The sequence below is a fragment of the Lathyrus oleraceus genome, chromosome 4 (assembly GCF_024323335.1).
Source record: "Lathyrus oleraceus cultivar Zhongwan6 chromosome 4, CAAS_Psat_ZW6_1.0, whole genome shotgun sequence".
NCBI classification, from domain to species: Eukaryota; Viridiplantae; Streptophyta; class Magnoliopsida; order Fabales; family Fabaceae; genus Lathyrus; species Lathyrus oleraceus.
Genome location: NC_066582.1, coordinates 171,177,308 through 171,202,728, shown reverse-complemented (window position 1 = coordinate 171,202,728; position 25,421 = coordinate 171,177,308).

Genomic DNA, 25,421 nt, shown 5'->3' with positions numbered 1-25,421 from the left:
AGTGCCGGATTTGGAGAATTCACAACGTTCCCAATCGGGCGTTTAACAAAATCAGCATTAAGTTGAGGCTTCGGCGATGCTGAGAATGTACGACCACTACGGGTCAAACCGCTAACATCGGCAATATTCACAACAGAAGAAAAGGGAAAGGACACCTCTTTCCCATTCTCTACTGCTACGTCGTTGTAGCGATAAGGAACTGCCTTTTCAGAGGAGTAAGGCACAGGACCAGCAGGCTTAATGATCAGAGCGGGAGAAGCCTTCTGCTTGCTACCATTGTACTTGATGATAACAGGCTCGGGTATCCGGAACACTGGGGAGATCACATTGACCTCAGGCTCATTTTCATCAACATTCCTGTTTTGAAGGATCTCAATGACTCCTTCGTCCAGCATTTCTTGAACATCCTTGCGCACCTGGCAACAACCCAATCGGATAACAGAGCAGACTCGACATCTATCATGGACATGCTCATAATGAATGTAGTCACACAACAAACGATGCTTCTGGACCAGAGACTGTCGAATATGACTGACATACTTGACCTTGTATTTTCCAGGGCAACCCTGGACCATGTTGACAGATTTCCCATGTTCGGGCAATGGGTTCTTCTTCACATTAGGGCCTACGTCCTCAAAACATAGAATACCACACCTCACAAGGTCTTGAACCTTGGTCTTCAAAGGGTAATAATTCTCCACGTCGTGGCCGGGAGCACCAGAATGGTAAACACAATGTAACTCATGCTTATACCACCACTAGGGGTTAGCAGGTATAGCCGGTGGGTCTCTCAGAGTAATCAGCTTCCTTTCTATCAAAGAGGGATATAACTCTGCGTACGTCATCGGAATAGGATCGAAGGTGACCCTTTTCCTCTCGTAACTCGTGCTGGTTTGATTACTATTTCGAGGCTGGTAGGCCTGCTGCTGCGGTCGGTGCTGTTGTTGCTGATATTGCGGATGTGGTTGCTGATTGTTACTATGTTGCTGATATTGTTGATTGTCTCTGAAAACAGGTGCTATATGAGTGACCTAGTGCTGGTTACTGGCGGGACGCACAGTCTTCCTCCACACAAAGGGTCTTCTTGGTTTCTCATGGGAGATCACAACATGTGCCTCTCCATCTTTCTTCTTTGCAAATGCCCTATAACGTTTGGCAGAAGAGCCTTCTTCTCTAGTTAACCGTCTTTCACGGACCCCTTCTTCTAGATGCATCCCCATATTCACCATCTCGGTGAAGTCAGAAGGAGCGCTAGCAATCATCCGCTCATAATAAAAAGAACTTAAAGTCTTCAAAAAGATCTTAGTCATATCTTTCTCTTCTAGCGGAGGCACGATCTGTGCTGCCACCTCTCGCCACCTCTGGGCGTACTCCTTAAATGTTTCTTTATCCTTCTGGGACATGGCTCTCAATTCATCTCTATCGGGAGCCATATCCACGTTGTACTTGTACTGCTTGACGAAGGCTTCGCCGAGATCATTGAAGGATCAGATGTTCACGCTCTCTAAACCCATGTACCAACACAAAGCGGCACCGGACAGACTGTCCTGAAAGTAGTGGATGAGTAGTTGGTCATTATCGGTTTGAGTCGACATCTTCCTGGCGTACATGACCAGGTGGCTGAGAGGACAAGTATTTCCTTTGTACTTTTCAAAATCAGGGACCTTGAATTTCACAGGGATCTTCACATTTGGAACCAAGCAGAGTTCGGCAGCAGACTTGCCGAAAAGATCCTTCCCTCTGAGAGTTTTCAATTCCTTGAGAAGCTCAAGAAATTGATCGTTCATAGCATCCATCTTCTTATAAACATCTGGACCCTCAGACGGCTCAGAATGATAGATGGTGTCGTCTACCTTGGGAAAAGTATGCACGACAGGAGGAGGAACGACAAGGACCGGGCTAGATGCCGGCAGAGAAGCAAAGGTAGGAACAGGACCCTCAGGCATGAAATTAGGAGGCATCCCCCATGGGAACCCGGTTGGCATGGCTGTTGGAACAAAGTGTGCACTGGCAGCGGGCACAGTAGATGAGACAATCTCGGAGATAACTGTCCTCTGGGGAGGAGTTGAAGGTGTCGGAGAAGACTGGCTCTGGGCAACCATGAGTGACTCCATTAGGGCAGTCAATCTGGCCACTTCCTCTTTCAGCTCACGGTTCTCTTGTTCTAGGTGATCTATCAGTCTTGAAATGTTGGCTCTAGTGTAGTACCGGTGAATCAGCTTGCCTTCAAAATAAATGAAGGACACAGAGTTAGACCACAGGGCAAGGGACCGGAAATAAAACCTGTTTATGCATATGATGCATGCAATGCTTGTGCATATGATTTATTTTTTATTTATTTAAAAGGAACTTTAGAGTTTTATTTGCAAATTCTGGAAATATTAAGCATTTTATCACATATGGAAATATCTCATCAAATAATATCAGGGAAAAGAAGTTCAGTATCGTCAATCATATACAAGAGAAAAGGACAATAATCGTCCTATGAATCCCTAGAAACAATCATCTAAAGCTCGGGACACAGGAAGATAAGATGAGCGAAGCCTCTTCACCTCCCTCTCGTAGGCCGCCTCCATATCGGCCTTCTCTTTGGCGAGTCGATCATACCTCCTGTTCCAGAACTTAGAAGACTGAGGAAATAGAGAAGTCCATACATTATCAAGGTCGTCAATAACCTGATGCTCAAGAAACTCAATCAACACAACCTTCTCCTTAATCTGCTGAAGCAACTCTTCACGTTCACGGATCCAGGCACGTGAACGGTCTTCGTCTCTCAAATCCTCTCCTATTTGATTAGGGAGGGTTGAAGGCCCAGTCATAATCATAGGTGTAGGTCTTGGATACTCGTAAGGCATGAGATACTCAAACGCCCTCTTCCTAACCCAAACAGTGTAAGGCTCCAAAGCGATGCAATTCTTAGGACCCAACTCTTTCCTTCCTTTCCTATGAATCTTACACCAAGCGCGGACCATCCTAGCTTTCAAGCCTTGGGGATCTTTACCATCCTGAAAGAATATACCCTCTAACAGAATGTTATTGGGTTTATCCTTTAAGGGGAACCCAAGCTGCCGACGTGCCAAAACAGGATTGTAGTTAATCCCACCACATGTACCAAGAAGAGGTACATTGGAGAATTCGCCACAAGAGTCAATAATCCGCACACCATCATACACATGGTTATACTAAGAGATATCATCATTAGTGAGAGACATAAGTCTCGTGGACCACCGTAGACATTCCTTGTTCTCCTTGAAAGCGAACATCTGAGGTAAGTGAGAAATAAACCACTTATACAATAGAGGCAAACAACACACAATGGCGCCACCACCCTTTGCATTCCTCATATGCAAACAGAAGTAGGTATCACCCAACAGAGTCAGAACGGGATTAAGAGTAGAGAAAATCCTAATAACGTTCACATCCACAAACTTGTCGATGTTGGGGAATAACACTAGCCTATAGATGAGAAGTACAAACATGGCCTTAAAGGCGTCCTCACTCATGGCCTTCCCATACATAGTAGCTTGAGCAATGAGGAACTCAGAAGGGAGACCTTGAATTCCCCCTTTGGTAGTTATATGAGCATCAACCATAGATTCATCTATGTGTAACATGTCTGCTATCTCTTAAGAAGTGGGTACCCTTTCCAAGCCACTGAACGACAACTAATCCAGAACAGGTATACCCACAAGATAAGCATACTCCTCAAGTGTAGGCAAAAGCTGAAAATCCAGAAATGTGAAGCAACGGTACAAAGGATCGTAAAACTGTACCAATACACTCATCAATCCTTCATCCACCTGAGTAGTCAGAAGAGGAAGAAGCTTCCCGAAACGAGCCTTGAAACCCAAGGGATCTAATACATAAGATGTCAAATTCCTTAACTCTTTCAAATCTGGTTGCCTGAAGCTGTACTTCTTTGTCTTTCCATGTCTGAAATTTTTGCAAATAAACCCCTTAAGTTCCTTGAAAATTTTCTTATTTATTGATGACATGGATGCAAATGGGTGCATGAATGCATGAATGCAACAATCACACTCAAGGATCAAGCAAAGCACACCAAACAAAGGTCATGGGATGGATCATGTTATCCTTAATATCAATCATCCATTTTGGTGGATTATGGTTTACACCTTATCAACACCCAAGTTCCATTGATATTAAGGATTCATGAACGGATCAACCATGAATCAAGGGTTTGTTGTAAGTCACGAGCATGGAGTTAGGTTAAGAACCACCCAAAAGGGAGTGTACTAGGGTTTAAACCTGCCAAACATGTTCTACAAGAGGTTCCCATACTCATCATCCCATCTTTCGGATATTATTGGAGAAACGACTACTCGTATTCCGAAAATATTCTCAAGAGAGACTCTTATGAGTGTTGTATCGCGTAACAATCGTATCAAATCTTACACTTGAATGACTTTTGCACTACATCCTAAGAATAGGCCAAGATGGGCTTGGTAAACTAAGGTCCTTGGCTTCTAAGGTCTATATTGGAAAGAGTAATGTCTAACCACAACTACTTGTGTGACATTATTGATCCCAAGATGACCTCCACCAAGTGAATGGACTTGCTAGTCAACTTGCGAAGGAATAACTCCACACAAGTCAACAAGACTACGCCATTCTCCTATCCTAAGTGCACTCGAGTCCGTGTATAGAACTCATCTCACAAATATCACCAAGCATACAAGGAATTAATATCAAGCAATTCAATCATTACATACAATACAGTAATCCCAAATTGCACAAAAATATGTAACAAAACAAATACAATACAACAAGCATGAAAAGTCGGCAAAACCCACTAGGCAAATACACGTCCCCAGCAGAGTCGCCACTTTTCTGTAGCGGGGTATTCGTTACCATTAGAGATATTGGCTAAATCCAAGGTAAATCATATAAGTCGAGTCGCCACCGCACTTCTATTTATCCAAAGGAATGGTTAGAAAGCGAACAAAAACCTAAAAGTTTTATCGAATCAAAAACTAGTAAAAATGTCAGAGATCTGGGTAAGGGGGTTGGTTATGCAATGGGAAGGTATTAGGCACCCAAAGCAACCTAGGTACTCCTAGGGAGCCCTTTTCACATTTGTTGCAAAGGTTGTTGTTTTTTTTTTGAAAATTTATTTCTGCAAACATGATTGAAGGGATGAGAAAAGCGTGTATGTTTATCTAATGTACTACTTACTAAAAGAAGGGTCAAAAGAAAATGACTCGCACGGACGTCGCATCCACTGCATATGTATCTCATCTGAATCTGAGAATCAGAGTCTTCGTAGCTCGGCTACCTATGGGTTAAGGGGAAGTGTGCTCGTTAAGACATCGCGTCTTATGCCTACGTATCTCATCTGGGATGACAATCAGAGCAAAACGTAGTTCGACCAACTACGGGGTAAGGGTTGTGTTTTGGGGTGAACAACGTTACTACGCAATGTACCGGATGCTCGACCTTTGGAGACTTACTCGCCTGTAGTAGAAGGAGATAATGTGTTCTTAGGAGAAGAAAAATCAATGAGTTTGGGGTGTTTAGGGATGATCATGCAAAAAGGCAGTCCTAGATGAAGGAACCGCGCAACCTTAATTGACATGCCACGAGAGGCTATGCGAAACCTAAGAAAGCGGTAAAATATGGGAAAATTAAAGTACCACGCGGATAAAGATCCGAAGCAACAGCAATTTACGAGGTAAGAAAACCAGAGATTCCTAAGCTAAACACCATAAAAGAAAGTGAGTCAGTACAGGTAATCGGAATAGACCTCCAGGTGGTACCCCACAAATAAAGTGGAACACCAAGCAAGTTATCCCTACAAGAGTATGTGAGCCCTCACAAAACAAAACTCAACAAACAGGTTAGAGAAACAAGATAGGGTAATCAAGAGTTTCCCCCAAATCAAAATGTAGCCACATGAATCATGCCATTAAAATTTACAAAAAGCTCACAAAAAGCAACCAAGGGTAGGAGGCCTAAACCTCTTGTCAAACACATGCATCAAGAGGGTATCAAATTCACCCATAATACCTCATACATTCAGAGCATTCAAATTAAAAGTATAAAGTAATGGGAATAAGGCAAACCTGACTGGAGAGATCGAATGAAATTGAATTGCCCGGTTGGGTTTGCAAAGCAATCTGAGGGTTTATATGAGAGGGAATTGGTTCTTTGTCGATGAGTTCCCTTCAGTCTCTGGAGGTTGCTCTGAACTCTGTTAGCTCTTCTCTCACTATCTTTTTCCCTGCCAGGGTAATAGGAATAGAATTGCCTTTTGTTTCACTGAAACTCTGAATTTATAACCTGATTTTTGTGGACCTGTGGGCTCAAATGAGAGAGGGCCGAATCCAAAAATTTTCTATTATATTTTATTTATTTATTTATTATTATTATTAATTTTTTTTTAAACACGTGGGCTTCGCCTAGCGAGCATGACAGTTCAAGAAATTCCTCTGAGCGTAGGTGATTCTGGTGGCTTTTCTTGGGACTCGCTAGGCGATCCATTCTGCTCGCCTAGCGAGCATGACAGCTCATGAACAAACTTTTGCTCCTTCAAGATTAACGTTTTGACTGACGAATAGACCCCATTTGAACCTGTTGGAAGTATCTCAAGCCATTCCCTTGTGTTGACTGATCATCTAAATAGAACCCACAAAGTGTCTTGGATGATACTCAAGCTTCAAACAAAAGATGTTAGTGACACATTTTTATGCTTTTGGTTAGTAAACAAAAGTAATAGAAACAATGATGTATAATTCAAGCATGCTTGGTGATCTCAAACCAATCACAAGGAGTCCCACCCAAAGGCAAAGGGAACCAAGATGCTAAAGATCCTTGAGGCAATGCAAATGGAATGTTATGATGCCATGAGGGATCTTAGGGTCAACATTGGGGTCTTACACCAAGCATTTGGTTTCATGAAATTTGGCATTGGCCAAGTCCTTTGGATAACGAGTGTTGCCTATATTCTAAGTCTAATAGTCTCAGATCAAACCAACAGTCCACACAAGATATTTTTTAGGGTTTTTGTTCTTATTATATACATTCAGGTCAAAAGACCACACAAGGAAACAAATATATACAAATACAATTTATCACAAAATATGGTCCAAGTGGACAAAAGGAAAATGACATTAAAGTAAACAACTTGAATGGTATGAATAATGGCAAATGAATAAAAGCTTAAAAATTAAAGTGCATAAAAGTAAATGACTTAAAATTAAATGTTAGTTGCTAGTTGATTAAAAGTTAGTATTGCTCTTGCTTTGTGTTTCTTTAAGTCATTCTTTGGAGAACACTCACTTATCACAAGCATGGATCATTGAACCAAGACATCTTCCAAAGGAAGGAAAAGAGGTAAAGTTTCCACACAATACAATGAAAGAGGGGAGACTTACAATCTCACTAACTAGAATGCTATGCCTTTTGTGTCAAAATTTAGTGCTATGTTAAGCAATCGTAATTGGACTTATGTAGAAGTCACAACTATTTGAGGTCGGGCAATAGAATTTTGGTGTTAATGCATGTTAGAGACATAGTATAATGAACTATGCTCATGAAACATACCACACACAAAAAGAATATGCAATGTGGGGGACCTAATCTCATCTATACTAATGTTGATTTTACAATCAACTAGCCTTAGGATATAGAGATATTATAGGTCTATGACATGAATGAATAAAGAAGGGGAATGAGATGAAGATGGAGGGGAAATGGATCAAACACAAATTGGTCAAAGGAGGACTTTTACCAAATTAAGATCATTCATTCATTTTGGGAGATGCAATGTACATTCCATCAATCCCCTAAATCCAATGATCTTAACTTAGAAAAGTCAAATCAATCTTGACAAAGGCTCAACAACACAAATCAAAATCACAAAGTCAATTAAAATGGCTCTACACAATTTATTTGAAATTTAATCAATTAAAAATAATAAAAATAAGCATTAAATTAAATTATGGTTGGTCAATTTCCTAAAACCTCATCAAAACACCAAAAAAATGGGCCATGAGATTTATCATAGGTCAAACAAGGTCAAAGGACCTTGGAGAAAAAATGTCAGAATTTTTGGAAACTTAAAAGTATTTCTAATCAATTAAAATTATTCATAAAATCAATTAAATCATGAAAAATATTAATAATGATCCAAAAAGTAATTTTAATTCAGAAAATGAAAGAGGATTTTGTTTAATTTTTTTTTGTGAAACTCTCATATTTTTTGGATCAATATTAAATTTAATATGAATTAATGAAAATAAAAAAAATAAAATGAAAATCAAATAATCAGAAAAAACGTGGACCACTTGATCTCCCTCATTAATTGAGGAGGAAAATCAAGTGGTCTAAAACGTGCGTTCCAACAAACACATGAGTCAGCGCGCCACACCAATGGTATTCAAAAGCAATGCTCAAGATTAAAATGCAATGGCTTGATCATGTGACTCAGGACGTTTCCAGCTCAGCGTCGGAGCAAACCACCAGTCATCTTCTCAGGTGACCTTGGCCGGACTAGTTCTCTCATCATCATCACAAAAATGAAAAAGAAGGACATGATCTTAAAGAAAAAATGGCACTGATCACGAATCTGACCTTAATTCAACCTAACTCCAAGTATATTGAGAGATACATGGAGTTGAAATTTGAGGTACATGAACTGAGTTGCTTCGATTTGACCTCAAAGCAACTCAATCTTCTTGCCTACATTGGTAGGACTTAAGACAACCAAGGATCCAAAAGAATTGATGAGAAATGAGAGAGAATCAAAAAGAAAAAAACTGGAAAATACCTTCAATGTTATGCTGAACTTGATCTCTCTTGCTTCAAATCGTGTTTGATTTTGCTTAGGAAGCTTGCAGAAGCGGCTTAGGATTGATACAAAGCTTTGGATCTTGGAGTTTTTGAATCTCCAAACAATGAGATTAAAACTCAAATTTCAAATGAAAATTCTCAAGTTTTCCTTTCAAATGTGAGGGTTTCAAGTGTGGGAGGCAAAACTGGCGCGCAAGGGTCCTCAAATCTGATGCAAGGGCCTCTTATTTATAGCTCAAGCAAGTGTTATTTGCACCTTTCAAAATGTTTCCAATTTTGGAAATTGCATGATGGATGCTTGCATGGGCGTGTACAATCCCATGAAGCTACTCAATTAAGTCCACAATTACATGAAATTCAGTCTGAATGTGAATTGAAGTGCAAGCCAAAAGTGTGTAACTGCTTGAATATTGATCCTTGCCAAATGATGCAGCCATGTTCAGACCATGCGCAAACCCCTTAAACCTTGTCCAAAATGGATGAAATTGACCTCTTTGTAAAGGTTAAATCAAATGGAAAACTCTTATGTTGAATACTTTTCCAGTTAAAACTTGTATCATGATGAAGTTTGAGGTGGAAGTTTGGAAATTTCAACATATGTTCAATTATTCCACCTTGGCTGACTTTTTATGTGTGCTTCAAATGAGAAAAGTGTATTAAGAAAAGTTGTATATCTGTCAAAAATGTTCAAAATGGTCACAAATTTTACCTCATTTGGATTTGGGATTAATGAGTTATGCATTTTTAAATTTGAGGAAAATCACTTGTTCAATGGTAATGGTCCAAAATGACCTATAATGTATCCTCATATCACATGCTCATAAAAGTTGAATCATCTCTTCCTCCAAAAATTAACATTTAAGTAGACACCTTGAATTTGATTGTGCAACTTGGAAATATTTCATCTCATAAACATTGAGAAAGTTATGGCCTTGGGAAGTTGACCTCCAAATTAAGGTTTAGACAAAATGAACTATAATCTTTCAACATAAAAAATGACTTTCCAAGCAAAACTAGCTCTAGACCTAAACATGAAAGTTGTTTGGAATGTAATTTAGAGTAACTTTTATCTTATAATTATTTTCATATGATGAACAATGTAGGAGATAGGGTCTAAGGGACCACAATTTTGAGCACATGAATTCCTCTAGTCAACCACCATCAACCACCTTGCTAACTTGCCATTATATTAACCTTTTGGACTTATGGGAGATCATATAAGCATAAGATGATGAGATGTGAAGTGTCCCTTGAAATATTTGATCAAATGTTGAAGAAGCTTGGTGAAGAAGTTACACAAGATAACCAGATGAACTAGGGTTTCCAAGGCAAACCAATTCCAAACTCTTGAAGAATTTTTGATAAAAATAACATGTAGAAATCATGGGGACTCATATATGATGCTTAGATCCTTTGTGGATCATTCCTTGGTTGAGCTCTTAACAATAAGGCTCTTAAACCCTTGATGTGAACTTGATAGATCAAAGGTGATCAAGTGCCCTACCTACAAAAGAGTTAGGCAAATGCAAAGACATATTTTTGGTATTTTGGTTAGGAAATGATAAAATACAAAGTATGATACAATCACATGGTGCGAGGTGATCTCTCCTAATAAAAACCTAATAGATGAGGGGGGAAGGAGAATGCGAAGGTGTGATCCTAATGCCAATGCATATGATGAGATAGCATGAGGGATCTTAGGGTCAAAATTGGGGTCTTATAACTGCCCCTATTTAAGGACATTCTAATTGAGGAGGAGAAGGTTAATATCTTCGTATCGACTCGGTAGAATGGGCTTAAATAACAACATATAGAAAAAAAAATTGGTCCCTAAGTGTAGCACCTCAAATTTGCACCCCCATTTGTACATTCATTTCATTTTTAGGTCATTAACATGGCATAGTACATTGCATTTCATCAGTCAAAACTGGTTAGGAGAATTCATCTGTGTAAGAGAGCAAGGGTTTTTCCATGAGATAAAGGCCCTATGGTTGTTCTAGAGATCCTACATGACCCAAGGTTCATTTTGATGCAATTTGGCTAAGTGTGTAAGGCTCAAAGTCCACAGTGCAGTTTCAGGTCATTTGGGGCCCACAAAAGTCAACTGCAAGTCAACTAAGGGATAGGAGGTGAGGAAATGGTTTGAGACACTTCATTCATGTCCAAAACAGGTTTATTCAACATGTCAAACATCTACCCTGAAGATTTTGAAGTCAGATCAAAAGTTTCCAAAAATGGAAAGTGACCTGTAAGTTCAAGTTTCCAAAAATGGCAAGTTTTTAGACCAACTTCAACTTGACTTTCCAACATCAAAGAAGCTTCAAATGAGATTTTATCCAACATGAAAGTTGAAGATCTTTCTCTCCCATTTCCAAAAAGTCCAAGATCATGAGCATCTGATGAATGGTTAAGGAGTTATGATCAAATCATTGCAAAGTGTGCTTGAAACTTCAAATGGCCATATCTTTTGAACCAAAACTCCAAATTGAGTGGCTCTTCTTGCATTGTTCTCCTTTTGACTCATATTTTCCAAATACCTCATCACATTGCATGAAATTTGAACATTTGATCATTTGTTTATTCATGAAGTTTTTGAAGGAAAATTGCCAAAATCAAAATTGGTTGATCACATGCATGTAATTCCATTTCTAATGTGTGCATGGGTTGATTTTGAGTGAATTTGGGCCCTTGGTGTGTACAGTTCACGTGGCCATCCCATGCATGAAGTGAAAATGAAAATTGGTGCATACACCTTATATCCTTCTAATCTCATTTAGCTTTGGCCTAATCATGATTTCAGATTAATTAGCAGGGCATATATAAGCTTAATTGTAACTGCATTGCTCATTACACACAGTTTCAGATCTAGTTTTTGAGTTTTGATCCAAAATTTCTCTCACAAAGAACTTCAAAATTCCACGCATAAACACCATTTCTCTTGGTAAATTGTTGGTCCTGGTGAGGTTTAGAGCAAGAATCAAGTGCTACTTTGTCCAATTCCTGCCAAATTCGTGCATGCTTGAAGCTTGAAGGTGTTGATGGCAATTTCAAATTAAGCTGGATCTACACGTTTCTAAGCCTCAAATTCTTCATCAGTCATCACTACAAGTATTCTGAAGCTGAATTGGACCATTACAAGTGCTGAATCGTGCGAATCCATAACCTGTTCTTCAAGAGGTGAGTTTTTCGACTTTCATTATTTGCAAATCCATGTACATATTTGTGTAGATCTCTTCTCACTGATGATTCTGAGCTAAAAATCACATGAAATGATGCATTATTGAGTGAATTATGTGTGTTTGAAGTTTTGCATTCAAAAATGTTTTGCATCGATTCTCTTTGATCTGGATGAATTAGGATTAGATGTTGATTGATCTGTGTTCTCCATTGCATAAGCTTTGATTTGGTATAAGTTTTGTGGAATTCTGGAGATTTCTGGAAAATCTGGAAATTCGTTCATGAACATTCATGTTGTTCATCTTCATCTTCATGAAGAAGATGAAGATCTTCATACTAGCGTCGAACTAGTGACGGTTTTGCGTCCGTTTTGGGTTGGTTAGGGTTTTCAGGTGAAATGACAACGTATTGGCCTGGCACGCGCTCACATTTGAAAATGTACCGTGTTCGATTCTGGCGTGTGACATTATTTCAAATCATTTCTTCACTTTATGCTTTTCCCTCTCTTTTGCCGTGCTTTGATCATTTCATTTTTTATTTTTTTCATCAACTTCAAAAATCCATAACAAATTGAAAAATAACTCAAATCACTCCCAATTTTTTGCAAAATGATCCTCTGTTTGTCTAGTTTTTTATGATGATGAATTTTGAAGTTGTGCATGGCTGGTTTTTGATTTGTGTTAGAATGATTGAACATATGTGCTTTTGTGACCTTGCCTTGTTCTTTCTATCATGAAATGCTTGATATTGATCCAAATTGCTTGAAATTTTGCATGAGTGTTCTTGACATGTTGCTGGACCTTTGAGGATTGATTGTGCATTTTTCTCATTTGCCAATTCTGTTTTATGTACATGTTTGCATGGTGTGACAATTTGTGTCACACATTTGGTTGTTCAACTTGTGCAATTTAATTTCCATGCCAATTGATCTTTGTTGGTTCTGATATTTTGTATGATGATGGTATTGGATGTGTTGGATACTCATGAATCTTTTCCAGAATTATTTGAATCATTTCTGTTTTGATTGGGAATTTTCATTCATAATGATCAAATGTATGCCTTGAATTGGTCTTTGACTTCTCTTGCACATGAATTGGACTTGCTTATTGATTTTGGTTTGGTCCTTTTTAGTACTTGTTCTTGATTGATTAAATATGATTCATGTTGAATTTCAAGTTTTGTTTTGGCTTTTTGATCCACTTTTGACCCTAGGCTTTGACCTAGTGGTTTGGACTGACATTTGAGTTGTGAATTTCAGGTTAAAGTGTGCATCTCCATGATTGATGTTGCTCCTTCATTTGAGCTTGGTCACTTGTTATTGTTGGCTAACACTTGTTTGTTTTGTAGGCTTTGATGATAGTTCACTTAAGTGTTTGCCTTGTGGCTTACTCATTGTGCATATTGGATTGTCTGTTTGTTGGTTGACTGTTGTTTGATGGTTTGAACACTGTACTGATTTGTTTAGTTGTTTACACAGGTACCTAATTTGCTTTAAGTTCATTTGAACTTTTCTTTGCTGTGCTTGTGGTTGGCATACCACTTAGGTATAATTCCTTGATATTCATGTAGTCTGGAAGACCTGTCATGTTACTTTGGCAGACACCTGTCTGAAGCCCTCCTTAAGAGGCAATGTTTGTGTTTGTTTAATTTTGTGCCAAGCAGGTAAAGCCCTCTTAAGAGGCAATTGGCAGAAAAAAAGGATGTGCAATCCATCTCCTGCTATTCAGTTGAGTCATTCATCCTACTCACACCATGTGTTGATGCACTTTGAATAAAAACCCAAAATCTTGTTGTGTCAGTCATTTGTGGAGAAGAGTTCCTACATTCTGAACTCCCACACTTTCTATTTGATTCAAGCTCTCCAAGGCCAGGGATAAGAGCTGTGAAGTCTTACCCTCACTTCCCATTTCATCTGCTTCACCCTAACTCTCAATGTTAGGGTTAAGAGCTAACAACACCCTTTTCCAGTTGGCTTGTTTGTCGAGGTTGATGTGACCCCTTGACTAAAGCCTAGCCTTTTGTGAGCTATTTGTTTGCATATAGTGTGTGTGCTTGCTCTCTTGTGCTTGTGTTTGATGATGTGTTGTTTAGGCTAACTTGCTTCCTGTACAAGTTAGGATAGAGACCTTAACATAGGGATCATATGCATGACAACTTCTAGGCTCGAGTCGTAGTCTCCCCAGTAGCTTGTTATCTCCCTAGTCTCTGGTTAGGATAGAAGTTCTTTCCCTGTTAAGGGGAACTACGTCGCCCTGATCCTCATACCAGATGAGGTACGTAGGCAGGAGATGAGATGATCTCTCCGGGCGCCCTTTTTCTTTTTCAACCCTCTTGTGTGTGTGGAGTCTGACGTAAGTCCAGCGATTGGCAGTCGGTTTCCCGTGTTGGGTGTGTGTTTGGAGTCTGATGTAAGTCCAGCGATTGGCATTCGTTTTCCTGTCTGTGTTCTTTTGTTTGGAGTCTGATGTAAGTCCAGCGATTGGCATTCGGTTTCCTGTCTGTGTTCTTTTGTTCGGAGTCTGACGTAAGTCCAGCAATTGGCAGTCGGTTTCCTGTGTGTGGTTGTTTGTTCGGAGTCTGACGTAAGTCTAGTGATTGGCAGTCGGTTTCTTGTTTGTGTTTTTTTTGGCGTGCGTTAGTCGAGCTACGAGTGCTCTGATTCTTCCTCTGGTTAGAGAAGATACGTATGCATAGGATGCGACATCCTAGCGAGCACGTTTCCCCTGTCTCCGAACTACGTCGACTCTGATGTTTGTGTCTGACAAACTACATAGGCCCAGGATGCGATATCCTGCCGAGTCTGCTTCCTCCGTCTTTCCTGTGTTTGATTTCAGCGTGCGTGCAGTTTTGAGCAATTTCTTTAGCAACCTTTCTTCTATTCTTTTTTAGCGTGGATCCCGTCGAGTACGACGGATGCGTAAGGGTGCTAATACCTTCCCTTCGCATAACCGACTCCTGATCCTATCAATCTCTGGTCGCAAGACCATTTCCTTTCCAGGTTTACTTCGAGCATTTCCTTTCCCGCCTTTGGGATAAATAACGCACGGTGGCGGCTCTGTTTCTTTTTCCCGCCGGTTTTTCGCGTAATGCGACAGCTGGCGACTCTGCCGGGGACATAGAGAAGTTGACCTATTGCTGGTCCATCTTCCCTAAGCAATTCAATCCTAGTGCTCTTTAGGATAGTTGCGGTTGCTTTTACTGCTTTATTTATTGCCTTTATGATCATGTTGTGATTGTATATACTTGCATATATGTTTGCATGCATCAATTATCATTGTGCTGGCTGTGTATCTGCTTCTCTGTGGGGTGGGAATCACAAGAGGTAAAAAGCCCAATACCCAGGCTATGAGTGAACTTTAGGACACCTAGGAATAGAGTGATTCATGGGAAGCGGGTGGTATGGCGCCACTTAGCGGAACATGATATCACGAGCAGTTCAGATCCTGATGGGGTATTATCGTTGCATACATCTGGTGTGTACATGATGATATTCTTGAAAGGGTTGTTTATCCTGCGTTTCTCTTATCCTTACCCTGGCCTAGATGACACCCGTGAGTGGGGCAGGATTGAATCATTTGCAGGTACTGATGGTGACTATGGTTCAGATGGACCTATGGATATCTATCTCTGACACGCCGGAATTATGTCCGTGATATCTATCAACGGGTTCCGTTTATTTCGGATCCCCGGGTTGAATTTGAGGATACTTGTTCAGAGGATCTGGTTGTCATCCGTTCAGTGGATCTCTTGTGATGATAGTGATATATCCCCGGTTCCGTTTATTTCGGAACTTCCCAAGTTGGATTTATGGTTACTCGGGCCCTTAGATGATTGTAATCAGTTCAGAGACCGGTCCAGTACAGTTGATCCTCAGATGACTTGGAAGATGGCACAGTGACTTGCATTCATGCATTTGCATCATCCCCATTTCGCATTCATATGCATTTAACCCATGTCTATCCGTACTCAGGGTCCATTTTTGATTAAGATTCTGGTCGAGAGACATCCTGATGTCAGAATGTCATTGATGAAATATTATCTGTCTCGATGAAGCCAGAATCAAAGGACAGAATATTCCTCATACGGATAGACATTGCATGTGTGAGTCATATTAACCTGTTTTCTGTTTTGTAGGTGTCAGTATCTAAACGGTGCGCATAGCTCTTCCGTTCAGATATCCTGCCAGGCCCAACAAACCAAGCTAATGGATCCACCCAACGCCGACATTCTCGAATTGAAAGAGATGATGAGAGAGTTGTTCAAAGTCATGCAAGGGCTCGCCTTGGGGCAGAAAGCAATTGTTGAGAGGGTGGAGAAGATTGAGAAATGGCTGGTTACGGAGAAAGTTCAGGGAAAGGCTCCGTCATCCGTAGTAAAAAAACCCTCTAGCGCTGTAGTAAAAAAGCCCTCTGGCAATGGTCAGCTCAAGAAGGAGGTTGAAATAGGTGGTGTGCAGGCAAAAAAAGAACGCGGTAAGGATCGTTACCACCCTTATGCTGCCACTGTAACCACTCCTGTTGGTAATCCACCTGTACAACAGCAACAACCGCCACCTCAACAGAAAGCACAGAGAGCTAAGGGCCAAGTGAAGAAGGGGACGACGGACCGTCAGTTTGATAAGCCACCCGTGACTTATACCCTTCGGTTCAAGAGGTTGAGGGATCTTGGGTTAGTTCGGCCGAGCATATTGGTTCCTGTAGAACTGCATCGGAGGCCTGCAAACTACGATGAGAATGCCAGGTGTGAGTTCCATTCTGGGGCACCAGGACATAACATTGAGGGTTGTAGAGCTTTTAAGCATGTCGTCTAAGACATGGTGGATTCTAAGGCCATTAGTTTGGCGCCAACACTGAATGTTAATGCTAACCCCGTACCGATGCATGGTCCTATGGGGGTGAAGGTGATGTCAAAGGACAAGAGAGGAATAGAGGTGACTGAGGGGGATCAGTTAAAAACTCCAATGTCTATGGTCCCAAAACATCTGATGAAGAGTGGAGTATTCCCTAGTGTTGATAACTGTTGTGCGGCGGTCGCCACAAATGGGTGTGTAGTGATGGGGGAAACGATCCAGAGAATGATGGAAGTAGAAATGGACGGTGAAAAATGTGAAACACCAAGTACGGCAGTTGAAACCGTCAAGGGTGAGAACGCCATTCTTGCTGAGAAAGAGAAGAAGCTGTCCATTTCTTCTTACAAACAGGCCATGGAAGTGGTGAAGAACGGAGAATCCCTAGGCTGGGGAAAGATCATAGACATTATGGTGAAAGCGGATATGTTCGGGGTTGGCTATCAGCCAGATCAAGATTCGTCTAGACAAAACAGAGGACGTCGTCAACCGTTCACATTCGTCAGTGCCAGAATGCTGGATCCGGGTCACGCCTGCACAGTGGGTGAAGAGATTGATATTGACTGCGAGCTTGATTCGTGGATAAGATCGTGCGTACCAGGAAACTGGAAGGCCTCAAAGATCATCACTGTCACTCATCATGAAGAGTAGTATTTCTGTTTTTCAATTTTGTTTGCATGAAAGCCATACGTTTTGCCCGAAGCGTAATGGTCCATTGTAAGGGCCATCTTGTGTGTTTCATTTTGCAACATTTTGCATCAGTAATAAATGGATGTTTTTGTGATTAAAAGCGGTGTTCCCTGTTTTTCATTTATTTTTGCAGTTTAAAAAGTAATAAAAATGGCAATGTTTATTTTCATTTTCTTTCCTTTTGATTTGTCTCGTTCCGACTTCAAAAAAATAATTCTCCGGATCTCATTGATAACAATTCGGTTACACCTCTGTATGACTTCGACAATCCGATCTATCATGCCAAAGAAGAAGGCGAAGAAGATTGTGATCTGCTGGAAGAGTAGCCAGGTCGGTGAAACAAGAGGAGGAGGTGATTCAACCGCACGAGGGGCGATTCAAAATTGTTATTCCAGGCACCGCCGAGGGCAGAAAAGAAGTAAAAGGTGGGGCCGCTTCAGAGGCAAAGGTCAAGAGCAGAATGGTAGCACTGTTGAAAGAGCATGTTGATATCTTCGTCTGGTTGTATCAGGATATGCCAGGGTCGGATACCGATATCGCAGTACACAAGCTACCATTAAGAGAAGACTGTCCTCCAGTGAAGCGGAAGCCGGTGCTAAAAAAAGATGAGAAGGTGAGTGTTGACTACCGAGATTGAACAGAGCCAGTCTGAATGGTGATTTCCCATTACATCGATGTGTGGGTAGATAATACAGCTCAGTTCTCGGTGTTTTCCTTCATGATTGGCTTTGCTGGCTGTAGTCAGATCAAAATGTCGCCAGATGATGTGGAGAAAACAACGTCCATCATACCATGGGGCACTTTGTGTTATAAGGTGATGCCGTTCAGTCTCAAGAGCGCCGGGGCCATGTATCAAAGAGCCATGGTGACTTTGTTTTATGATATGATTCATCGTGGAATCAAATGCTATGTTGATGACATGATAGCAAAGTCCCGAGCAGAAGTGGGGCATCTGGTGGATCTGGCCAATTTGTTTGACCGGTTGAGACAACTCAGACTGAGGTTGAGTCCGAATCAGTGCACTTGTGGAGTGCTGTCCGGTAAGTTGCCGAGGCTTATTGTGAACGAAAGAGGAATCGAGGTCGATCCTGCAAAAAAAAAAGCAATACAAAGAAATGCCTGAACCGAGAACAGAAAAGAAGGTTAGTGGTTTCTTAGATAGATTGAAATGCATTTCACGGTTCATATCTCATCTGACAGCCACGTGGGAACCCATTTAAAAAAAGAGCAAACGGTCAGGTGAATAATGATTGCCAAGGGGCGTTTGAAAGATAAAAGAATAAGTTGCAGGAACCTCTGATTCTGATGTCTCCCGTGGAGAGACGGTCGTTAATTATGTACTGGACAACCCTCGAGAAGTCTATGAGGTGTGCTGGGTCAGCATAACGAGTCTGGTCGAAAAAAGCATGCAATTTGCCTTAGCAAAAAGTTTACCGACTGTGAAACAATATATTCACTGCTCGAGAAGACTTGCTGTACCTTGGCATAGGCTGCTCGCCGACTGAGACAGTATATGCTGGTTCATACCACTTTGTGGATTTCCAAGATGGATCTGATCAAGTAAACAAGTGAAGAGCCAGCATTGATCAGACGGGTTGCGAGATGGTAAATAATTTCAACTGATGTTGATATACATAATACCTCTCAGAGGGCGATCAAGGGGAGTGTATTGTCCGATTACCTCGCCCAACAACCCCTTGAGGATTATCAGCCGATGAAGTTTGAATTCCCTGATGAGGACATCGAGGTTCTCAAATCAAAAGATTGTGAGGAACCAATCCCGGAGGAGGGGCCTGACCCTGAATCTGAACGGATTCTGATGTCTGATGGGGCTGTCAATATGAATGGTAGTGGGGTTGGTACTGCTTTGGTTAAGCCAAAGGGATCCCACGTTCCTTTTGTTGCCTGGTTAGCATTTGAATGTACCAATAATGGTGGCTGAGTATGAAGCTTGTATCCTGGGTATTAACTTCGGTGCGTACGTCTACTGGGGCAACGCCTTCCTCGCTCGTGTTCGGGATAAAAGTGGTGCTACTTGCTGAGGTCTAGATCCCATCATGGAGAGTCCTGATGGATGAGAAATTAGAAGAGGCTGAGTGGATAAGGACGCGGTCCGAAGAGTTGAGCCTGATTGAAGAGGCTGGCAGTTACTTGTCATGGGGCAGTTGTACCTAGTGAATGAAGCGTGTTATTGACTGAAAAGTGCGACCTCGTGCGTACCACGTGAGAGAGATGGTATTGAAAAGGATCCTTCCTCCTCAAGACGATTGTGGGGCAAGTGGATATACAATTATGAATGTCCATTCATGGTCAAGAAGGTTTTCTCTGGCAGAGCTTTGTTGTCAATGACCACGGATGACGAGGATTCTCCATCCCTTGTGAATGCGGATGCAGTTAAAAGATACTTCGTAAAAGAGACCCGCTGGACGAAAAGAATAAAAGAGTCCAGGCAAAAATGGGCATCCCGGCGAACCAAAAAAAAAGAATGAAAGGTTTGGGCAAAAATTAGGGATAAAAGAAAAAACTGTACACCCGGCAAGTCGAAAACCCCACAAGGGCGGCTTGGGCAAAAAAGGGTATCCCAGTGGACTGAAAACCCGAAAGGGCAGTCCAAGCAAAAGAGGGATTGAAACGAACAACTGCGTCCAGCAGGATCGTTTGTACTTTGGATAAGACATCATGGATAATCCCCGACAGAGATCGATCGGAGGCGTCTTGTTCAGAAAGCAGAAAGTGCGGAAAGTCTTGAGGACATATGAGGTGTAACCGAGTTGGAACCCGATGAGATCACGGTTTCACATTGCCATTAGGATATATTTTCCTTTTGTGCGCAATCACCTCTTTTCAGGGATTGCTTCCTGTGTGTTGCTCGGTTCTGAGCCACCTTTTTTTTCTGTCAATAAATGCATGTTCAGTCAAATAATTTTGTTTTGTCTTCATTACCGCTTTGATTGCAAAAACATCCGTTTATTTTTGATAAGAATATTTTCATTTTGAAACATAGAGGTCCCTTCCGATGCATGCTTATAAGATTGAAATCTGGAAATCTTATTCGGAAGTTTGATTGACCTAGGTGTTGAAATGTTGGCACGCCTGGGGCACGCTTTTATCTAACGATCTCTTGTGCAGGTGCTGTTAGATATCTTCATTCACTTGCAGGTTGTGATATGAAGCCTTTTGACAAAAGATCCCCGCCGAGTCCAATCAGGGGCAAGGGATAGAAGAACGGTGAAAAGACGGTGAAAGAATTGTGACGACGATCCTAGAGGGTAATCAAGAAGACTCTTCAAAGTCTGAACAATAGAGAGTTGGCCCGAATTTGAGGAGATCGATCGTCTCGAAATAGAGAAAAGACGAGAATACAAGGTGATGAATCAAAGAGACCGGATGTGCCTAGGAGCTCTCAAAAGTGGAAAGTTGACACTGCGGTTGGATGATGAATGCCGGTGTTCAACGAATCGACGGGTGTCTTGTGTCAAATAGGTCGTATCTGCCCTAATGGATTTAGGAGTGTTATCTCCACGACAGATTCGAGATCGGTGTCTCCTCGGCAAGCCTGAAGGTTGTCATATCCCCAGCGGACGTGTCTGTGGGTAGATTGTTCCTCAGCAATCAGGGTCGAAATGCCTTTCCTCAGCAGGGTTGAAGATGTTTTTCAGCCAGGTCTGCAGGTGGCCTTTTCCCCAGCAGGTCTGAAGACTGTTAGTTCCCCACTGAGCTTGAAAGTTTGCTATGTCACCAGCGGAGTTGTCTGTGGGTGGTTGGTTTCTCAGCAGTCGGGTTTGAAGTACCGTGATCCCCAGCAGGTTCTGAGCGCCTTTCCCCAGCAGGGTTGTGTTTGTTTTCCAAGGCTGAAGTGGGCAGTCTTCCCAGCGGAGGTTGTGTTGATAGTTTTCCCCCAGCGAGGTCCCCAAGCGGATTAGGTACGGTGAAAATTATCCCTAGTAGAGATAAGCATTGTTTGCTTCCCCTAGCGGAGTCTCCAAGCGGATCGGGTTCGGTGGAGATTATCCCAGCAAGGATCACCCTTTCCCCAACAGGGTGGAGATTGGGATGATATTGAATTCCTCAGCAGAGTTCCTCGAGCTCCCCGGTGGTGTCCCTGGAGGGGACATGTTTTTATGCATTCATCATTTAGATAAGCATGACATATTGCATCATTAGTGCGTAGCATTTCCATGATTAGGGAGCATTGCGCTGAAAAAACCATGCATCAGCATTGCAAGCATAGACTAGCTCTAAGCCATGGTGACCATCCGAGAATGGGATCAAGTGGTAGGTGTATATGTTATTTAGAAAGGTTTAGCATCGCAACGATTGGGTCATTGGATCGATTTCAGAATGGGTTTCCCCAGCCTGGTTGAAAGGTTGGTGTTTCCCCAACAAGTGACTTCTTAGTCGAGTGATTATCCCCAGCAATGCTACTCCCCACAAAATTGGTAGCATCTTGCAAGCTTGGATCAATTCCCCAGCAGAGGTGGACCGCTTTGCAACATCTGTATGGCACAGTTGCTGCAGTTGCTCTTGACAGTGTTCAGAATCAACAAACCCCAGAGAGGTTTATTTCCTCACCCGTCAGTGAAAGGAAAGCTTGACTCCCCGGAGTAGTCCCCGGCAAGTGATTGGCCTTGTCTTGACATATGTAGATGTCATCCTTGTGATACCAGTAGGTTTCGTTTTGATCCCTGTGTGGGTCCTTTTGGTGTCTGTGGACATCATCTTTCGATGTTCGTAGCATTCTTTCTTTCTCCCATTCATCCGTTGATGTCTGGTTGAGTCTTCCCAATCATCCGTTGATGTCTGGTCACCTCTCCGTTGGTGTCGGTAAACGTCGAGTTTTTCCCATTCGTCCGTTGACGTCTGGTTGTATCTTTTCCCATTCATCCGTTGATGTCTGGTCACCTCTCCGTTGGTGTCGGTAAACGTCGAGTTTTTCCCATTCGTACGTTGATGTATGGTTGAGTCTTCCCAGTCATCCGTTGAGGTCTAGTCACCACTCTGTTGGTGTCGGTAAACGTCGAGTTTTTCCCATTCGTCCGTTGACGTATGGTTGAGTCTTCCCAGTCATCCGTTGATGTCTGGTCACCTCTCCGTTGGTGTCGGTAAACATTGAGTTTTTCCCATTCGTCCGTTGACGTCTGGTTGTATCTCTTCCCAGTCATCCGTTGATGTCTGGTCACCTCTCTGTTGGTGTCGGTAAACGTCGAGTTTCTCCCATTCGTCCGTTGATGTATGGTTGAGTCTTCCCAGTCATCCGTTGATGTCTGGTCACCTCTCTGTTGGTGTCGGTAAACGTCGAGTTTTTCCCATTCGTCCGTTGATGTATGGTTGAGTCTTCCCAATCATCCGTTGATGTCTGGTCACCTCTCCGTTGGTGTCGATAAACGTCGAGTTTTTCCCATTCGTCTGTTGACGTGTGGTTGTATATCTTCCCAGTCATCCGTTGTTGTCTGGTCACCTCTCCGTTGGTGTCGGTAAACGTCGAGTTTTTCCCATTCGTTCGTTGACGTCTGGTTGTATCTTTTCCCATTCATCCATTAATGTCTGGTCACCTCTCCGTTGGTGTCGGTAAACGTTGAGTTTCTCCCATTTGTCCGTTGACGTATGGTTGAGTCTTCCCAGTCATCCGTTGATGTCTGGTCACCTCTCCGTTGGTGTCGGTAAACGTCGAGTTTTTCCCATTCGTCCGTTGACGTCTGGTTGTATCTCTTCCAAGTCATCCGTTGATGTCTGGTCACCTCTCCGTTGGTGTCGGTAAACGTCGAGTTTTTCCCATTCGTCCTTTGACATATGGTTGAGTCTTCCCATTCATCCGTTGATGTCTGGTCACCTCTCCGTTGGTGTCGATAAACGTCGAGTTTCTCCCATTCGTCCGTTGACGTATGGTTGAGTCTTCCCATTCATCCATTGATGTCTGGTCACCTCTCCGTTGGTGTCGGTAAACGTCGAGTTTCTCCCATTCGTTCGTTGACGTATGGTTGAGTCTTCCCATTCATCCGCTGATGTCTGGTCACCTTTCCGTTGGTGCCGATAAACGTCAAGTTTCTCCCATTCATCCGTTGATGTTTGGTTGAGTCTTCCCATTCATCCGTTGATGTCTGGTCACCTTTCCGTTGGTGTCGATAAACGTCGAGTTTCTCCCATTCGTCCGTTAACGTATGGTTGAGTCTTCCCTGTCATCCGTTGATGTCTGGTCACCTCTCCGTTGGTGTCGGTAAACGTCGAGTTTTTCCCATTCGTCCGTTGACGTCTGGTTGTATCTCTTCCCATTCATCCGTTAATGTCTGGTCACCTCTCCGTTTGTGTCGGTAAACGTCGAGTTTCTCCCATTCCTCCGTTGACGTATGGTTGAGTCTTCCCATTCATCCGTTGATGTGTGGTCACCTTTCCGTTGGTGTCGATAAACGTCAAGTTTCTCCCATTCATCCGTTGATGCTTGGTTGAGTCTTCCCAGTTATCCGTTGATGTCTGGTCACCTCTCCGTTGGTGTCGGTAAACGTCGAGTTTTTCCCATTCGTCCGTTGACGTTTGGTTATATCTTTTCCCATTCATCCGTTGATGTCTGGTCACCTCTCTGTTGGTGTGGGTAAACGTCGAGTTTGTCCCATTCGTCCGTTGACGTATGGTTGAGTCTTCCCAGTCATTCGTTGATGTCTGGTCACCTCTCCGTTGGTGTCGGTAAACGTCGAGTTTCTCCCATTCGTCCATTGACGTATGGTTGAGTCTTCCCATTCATCAATTGATGTCTCGTAGCCTTTCCGTTGGTGTAGATAAACGTCGAGTTTCTCCCATTCATCCGTTGATGTTTGGTTGAGTCTTCCCAGTCATCCGTTGATGTCTGGTCACCTCTCCGTTGGTATCGGTAAAAGTCGAGTTTTTCCCATTCGTCCGTGGACGTCTGGTTGTATCTCTTCCCAGTCATCCGTTGTTGTCTGGTCACCTCTCCGTTGGTGTCGGTAAACGTCGAGTTTTTCCCATTCGTCCGATGACGTCTGGTTGTATCTTTTACCATTCATCCGTTGATGTCTGGTCACCTCTCCGTTGGTGTCGATAAACGTCGAGTTTCTCCCATTCGTCCATTGACGTATGGTTGAGTCTTCCCAGTCATCCGTTGATGTCTGGTCACCTCTTTGTTGGTGTCGGTAAACGTCGAGTTTTTCCCATTCGGCCGTTGACGTATGGTTGAGTCTTCCCAGTCATCCGTTGATGTCTGGTCACCTCTCCGTTGGTGTCGGTAAACGTCGAGTTTTTCCCATTCGTACGTTGACGTCTGGTTGTATCTCTTCCCAGTCATCCGTTGTCGTCTGGTCACCTCTCCGTTGGTGTCGATAAACGTCGAGTTTTCCCCATTCGTCCGTTGACGTCTGGTTGTATCTTTTCCCATTCATTCGTTGATGTCTGGTCACCTCTCCGTTGGTGTCGGTAAACGTCGAGTTTCTCCCATTCGTCCGTTGACGTATGGTTGAGTCTTCCCAGTCATCCGTTGATGTCTGGTCACCTCTCTGTTGGTGTCGGTAAACGTCGAGTTTTTCCCATTCGTCCGTTGACGTCTGGTTGTATCTCTTCCCAGTCATCCGTTGATGTCTGGTCACCTCTCCGTTGGTGTCGGTAAACGTCGAGTTTTTCCCATTCGTCCGTTGACGTCTGGTTGTATCTCTTCCTAGTCATCCGTTAATGTCTGGTCACCTCTCCGTTGGTGTCGGTAAACGTCGAGTTTTTCCCATTCGTCCTTTGACGTCTGGTTGTATCTTTTCTCATTCATCCGTTGATGTCTGGTCACCTCTCCGTTGGTATCGGTAAACGTCGAGTTTTTCCCATTCGTCCGTTGACGTCTGGTTGTATCTCTTCCTAGTCATCCGTTGTTGTCTGGTCACCTCTCCGTTGGTGTCGGTAAACGTCG